The sequence below is a fragment of the Ochotona curzoniae genome, unplaced genomic scaffold, assembly GCF_017591425.1.
Source record: "Ochotona curzoniae isolate NIBS_2020 unplaced genomic scaffold, NIBS_Ocur_1.0 contig_1, whole genome shotgun sequence".
NCBI lineage: Eukaryota > Metazoa > Chordata > Mammalia > Lagomorpha > Ochotonidae > Ochotona > Ochotona curzoniae.
In genome coordinates, this window is record NW_024464918.1 from 42,634,989 (window position 1) to 42,641,288 (window position 6,300).

Consider the following 6,300-nt stretch of genomic DNA (forward strand, 5'->3'; position numbering starts at 1 on the left):
GGCTTGTGCTGCTGATGCAGAACAGGGTGGGGTTGATCTGGCTGCTGGCAAGCAGCTGTGGGTGATAACGTCCTTAAAGCCTCAAGTTGTTGCACTTCCTATAAAATTTTTCAAAGATCCCCTGATGCACACATTTAAAAGACTTGTGCAAGAAAATAAATGGGTTTCTTAATTCCATTTTCCGTGAAGTTTTTTTTACAGCCTGTGCGATAATGTCCATAAACCCTGAAGCTTTTGCAGTCTTGTTGGTAATATATTTTCCATTATTTTTTTCAAGTAAACCCTTGCTGTACACATTTAAAAGACTTGTGCAAGAAAATAAATGGGTTTCTTAATTCCATTTCCCATGAAGTTTTTCAAGCTCTGCTTGTTATTCCACTTGTATTAAACTTGAAAGGGAGAGAAAGATAAATGGGGGGTCTGAGTTGGAGTCCCTTCCTGCTCCATTCTGTTACTGCAGGCACCGGAGGAGAGGGGTGAACCAGCAGATGGGAGATCTTTGTTGACCTGCCGTTTAAGTGGATAATAATAAGGCTAGCATCACGCAGTGTGCTAAGCTGCTACTGGAGATACTAGGCCCCCGATATTGATAGTGGAGTACCTGTTAGAATCTTGGTCGCACTGCTTCCAACCAACTAACGCATCTAGGAAGGAGTGAATGATAACTGCTTGGGGCGCTGTCACCTGCTTATGGGACCAGCATGGAGTTCCAGGTTCCTGGATTTGAGCTGTTGAAGCCATTTGGGGAGTGAATCAATGGATGGAAAATCTCTCTCTCGCCTCTCTCTCTACTCTGCCTTTCAAATAAAATAGATCTTTAGATAATGGGGCCTGGCACTCTGGTATAGCAGGCTAAACCTCTGCCTATGGCCCTGGCATCCCATATGGATGCCAGTTCTAGTCCCAGCTATTCTAATTCCAATGCATCACTCTGCTTACGGCCTGGGAAAGCAGAAGAGGAAGACTAATGTTCCTTGGGCCCCTGTGCCCACATGGGAAACCCTGAAGTCCCTGGCGTCTAGCTTCAGATTGGCCCAGCTCTGGCCATTGTGGCTATGTGAGGCGTAAACCAGTGGGTGGAGATCTCTCTACATATAACTCTGCCTTTCAAATAAAAGCTCCCTACTGATATAAAATAAATCCCTAAAAATAAAACTTTAAGAAATGTGGAAGGGGAGGCAAAGAGGGAGGGGCTTGCCAGCACCATGACTCGACCTTGGGTCCTGTGCGTGTTGATGGCGGGCCAGTGGACCTGCTTGCTGCCTCTACTGCTCATTTCTCTCCAAACGACCTCCATTCTACCCTCCACTGGCCTTGCTTTGTACACCAGTTAGCTTTTGTGACGGTGCAAACAACTCCACAAAATCACAGTGGTATGCACAAATAAGCATTCACTTCTTTTTTTTTTTTTTTAAAGATTTATTTTTATTAATCTTTTTATTGGAAAGGCAGATATACAGAGAGGAGAGACAGAGAGGAAGATCTTCCGTCCAATGATTCACTCCCCAAGTGAGCGCAATGGGCCGGTGCTATGCCGATCCGAAGCCAGGAGCCTCTTCCGGGTCTCCCACACGGGTGCAGGATCCCAAAGCCTTGGCCGTCCTTGACTGCTTTCCCAGGCCACAGGCAGGGAGCTGGATGGGAAGTGGGGCTGCCGGGATTAGAACCGGCACCCATATGGGATCCCAGTGCATTCAATGAGAGGACTTTGGCCGCTAGGTTACCGCACCGGGCCCCTAGACTCCATTTTGTTTCTGAGCAGAACTGCCCAGACATAAGGCAGAGAGCTTGAGTACCAGGGAGACTGAAGAATTACGGCCACAGATGTCTTTTCAGACCCTAGAAAGACCAATCAGTGACAGAGAGGATATTTCTGATCATGCTTGAAGCAATAATTTATTAATTTCTTTGCTTTAAAAAAATACTTGTTAATTTGAAAGGCAGAATTGTATATAAAGAAAGAGTGCTTGCTTCCGTGGATTCACTCTCCTAATAGCTGCAACCACTGGGGACCAGGCAGGAGCCAGAAGCTTGTTCCAGGTCTCCCATGTGGGTGGCAGAAGCCCAAGGACATGGCCATTGCTGCTTTTCCCAGATCACTAGCAGAGAATGGATTGGCTGTGGAGCAGCTGAGACTTTAACTAGCATGCATGCAGAAAGCTAGCTACGCTGTAGGGTCAGCTCCCAACTCTGGGGGTTGGTTTTTTTTTTTTTTTCATATTTACTTTTATTTAAAAGAATTCAGAGAGAGAGTTCTTCCATCCACTGGCTAAATAGCTGCAATGACCAGAGCAGGGTCCCAAGGCTTTGGGCCGTCCTTCATTGCTTTCCCAGGACACAAGCAGGGAGCTGGGTCAGAAGTGGAACAGGTGGGACATGAACTGGCATCCATATGGAATCCCCATGCCAACAGGCAGGGGACTGGCTTGGTATGCCACAATGCCTCCAGACCCACACCGTTTTGCTTTTTAGAAAGTTGTGTTTTTTGTTGCTGTTTTGGTTTTGTTTGTTTGGTTGTTTGTTTTTTACATCTGCTGCCTCATTCTCCAAAGATCTGCAGAAGCCAGGAACGTGAAGGACAATGCCAGCTGTAGGGTTCTGGTTTTTTGCAGGTGTCATTTATCATGTTGGGGAAGTTCCCTTCCATTCCAAGCTTGCTGTGGGTTTATCGAAATGAGGTTGAATTTGGTCGACACATTTTTTTTCTGCATCTGACACGATGTACCTGTGGTTTTCTGTAATCTATAAATTATACTGCTTGATTTTTAAATGCTGCGCCAACCCTGAGATCTGGTAACAAATAGAGCTATAGGGCATGATGGATTTGATTTACTCAGAGTTTGTAGAGAATTTTTGCATCTATGTTCATGTGAGATATTGATCTTTTACTTTCTCATAATGTCCTTGTGTTGTCAGGATGTCAAGTTAGCATTTGCATTATATAAGTTGGGAAGTGAGCTCCCTTAATATTCTGAAGGAGTTAGAGTTGGTTTTTGCTTGGTGGTACATCTGGGCCTGAAAGAGTTGTTGTTTGGCTAGAAGGATTTTATTTACAAGTTGAACTGTTTGAACAGATGCAGAACTGCGTGATTATCGGTTTCTGGAGGGAGTTTTGCACGTGGTGTCTTTCGGAGGATTTGTGGCGTTGTTTGTAGTTGCCTTCATCCTCTCGGTGTCAGCAGGCTGGGCGGTGGCGTCCGCTGGGTCCTTGTTCTCAATGTTGGTCATTTGTGTGGTTTTACTCATGTTCGCTTTTACTGATTTCCTCCCACACCCTGTGCAATTGCTTTGAATTTCATATTTACTCTGAATTTATTGATTTATATCTATGATTGATATATGTATTCTTAAAAGATTTGTTTATTGGAAAGTCAAGTATACAGAGAGGAGGCGAAACAGAGAGGAAGATCTTCCATCCACTGATTCACTCTCCAAGTGGCTGTAATGTCCGGAGCTAAGCCAATCTGAAGCCAGGAGCTAGGAGCCTCCCACGCGGGGTGTGGGGTCCCAAGGCTTTGGGTCGTCCTCGACTGCTTTCCCAGGCCACAAGCAGGGAGCTGGATGGGAAGCCGGTACATGAACCAGTGCCCACATGGGATTCTGGCATGTGCAAAGTGAGGACCTTAGCCACTAGACTATGGCATTGGGCCCTATGCTCTATATTTCTATCCTGATGATGGCTTTATGAATTTTTTTCAAAAATTTGAGACAAATACTAAGAGACCAAGAGAAATGCCCTGTTTACTGGTTCATTCCCCAAATGCCTGCCACAGCCTGGGCTCTTCCAGGCTGAATCTGGAGGAACTGAATCCAGGTCTTTGCTGTGGGTGGCAGGGACCAAGTCACTTGCAGCATCATTTGCTGCCTCCCGGGGAGCTAGCCTTGGCCGCAGAGCTGGCTACTCTACCATTAGGGGACACAGGGGCCTTAGGTTCAAAGACCATTTTCCAGTATAATTGCTTTTGTCTGGTTCCTGAGGTGGAAATTCATAACGCTGATTTGTTGGCTTTAGTTCAAAATCTTTCCTAATTTGCCTTTTGACTAAGAAGTGAATACAGAATATTTTTGACTTCCCATTTCTGTCTGTTGGATTTTGAGTATAATTCCATTGAACACAAGGCATTTTTATACTGATATATACTTTCAAAGGTTTATTTTCTGTCCCAGAATATGACCTTGGCATTGAGCTAGTCCATGTATCCTGAGAAGCGTGTGTGTGCTGCTGTTAGGTCAAGGTGGCTTATGCCACTGTTTTCTGTGTTCGTATGTTCTATGTCTTTCTGCTTGGCCCATCATCACTGGGAGACAGCTGTTAGGAGAGGTGTGTGTGCCTTTCAGTTCTATCAGGATATTTTCATGGAGCTGAAGCTCTGTCCAGAGGTATGTCACATCCAGGATTCTTACATTTTGTGTAACTGATCCCTTTGCCATTCGTTGGTAATGTTCTTCATTCTCACTGCAGATTTCCTCTTCCGGGAGTAACATAGCCAGTCCCGATTTCTTTTGGCCATTGTTTACATGGAATATGCTATTATTTTCCATTATACAGTTTTTTCCTCCCTCCCTCCCTTCACAGCCCCCCACACCTTTTTCCTTATGTTTAACAATGCTATAATCCTTCAGCCACAGTCAGAATTCTCACATTCTGCTATTTATGTATGTCCTCGACCTTGTAGCTACAGGCAGTGGTGGAGAATCTAGTGTCTTGTTGTCAAGGTATATCTAACCTTGACAGCAAGGTTCCATCAAGGGGTCTTTTATTTGGGAGTAGAGATGCACAATGAGGTGCTCCTTTGTTTCTTTATACTCTAGGTTCCACCAAAAGAAATCTTTTTACTTTGATCCTGTCCATTATATGTATCTAGTGTATTTGTTTTGAAAGGGTTGGAAAGTTGAAGAGCGAGCTCTTTGATCTGTTGCTCTGTGTCCTAAATGCCAGCAATAACCGGTGTTGGGCCAAGCCAAAGCCAGATTCCTAGAACTCCTCTGAGGAGCCCGCGTTTGTGTCGGGGAACCAGGCACTTGGAGCGTCATCTACTTCCTCCCAGGATGCAATAGCAAAAAGGTGAACCAGAAAGGGAGGAGCCCAGATTCCAATAAACACTGTGATGTGCAAGTGCCTTGAGGTGCCATTCCCCCGGGCCACAGTGCTGCCCCTGTCTTTGTGTTTAAAATGCGCTTCCTGTAGACGGGAAATAGCTGAATTTTAACTTTTCATCCAATCTAATGATCTTTGACTTTAGTTGATGTGATCTGCCTGTATCTAATAAAATATTGACAGTTGGTTTAAAATATAACATTTTGTGACAGGAGCCGTGTACTATACCCACACTGAAGCCATTTTGAATATAGAACTATTGGCCAGTGGAAAACCCCCAGCTGGCTAGATGCTTGGGAAAGAAGTTATGAAACTGATCACAGCTTAGCTTCAATTGTTTCTAGCAACTGTTTTAGAATATGATTTATGCTGTACCTGCCGACATCTTGTTACTGATTACCTATGCTATTGTTGATATGCTGGTTACTATTGTGGATATGGAGGCTGCTCAAGAACAATCGGTCTGGAGACCATGGCTTGCGTCCTAGTTTCTCCTTTCCTCCCTGAGCCTTAGTTACTGAAGAGTATAAAAACCCTCAATTAAAATCAATAAACTGACAGCTTGATCAGACATCCTGTCTTGCTGTCCATTCTTCGTGTCTCTTGTCCCCCAATCTCTCCTAAGTGATTGCGACCCCCGTTGACTGTCCTGCTGGACAGGACAATTTTGTTTGATTTCCTGTTTGTTTCCACTGCTCTATTTTCTGTCAATTTTTAAGTGTTTCATTATCCTTGATTGTTTTATTAGCTTGTAACTTACGCTGCTTTAAGATGATTTTAAGGTCCTGGTGCCATAGTCTAGTGGCTAAAGTCCTCACCTTGCGCATTCCAGGATCTCATATGGGCACTGGTTCGTGTCCTGACGGCCCCACTTCCCATCCAGCTCCCTGCTTGTAGCCTGGGAAAGCAGTTCAGGACGGCCCAAAGCTTTGGGACTCTGCACCTGTGTAGTAGACCCAGAAGAGGCTCCTGGCTCCTAGCTTCAGATTGGCTTAGCTCTGGACATTACAGCCACTTGGGGAGAGTAAATCAGTGGACAGATCTTCCTCTCTGTCTCTCCTTCTCTCTGACTTTCCAATAAAAATAAAACAAATCTTAGAGAGAAAACACCCAGATTTTAATAGTTAGCCTAAACAGTATGTATTGTTAAGCAAAGATTACCTTAAAACATAACACAGAAGGATGTCGTGAGAGTGTACAAT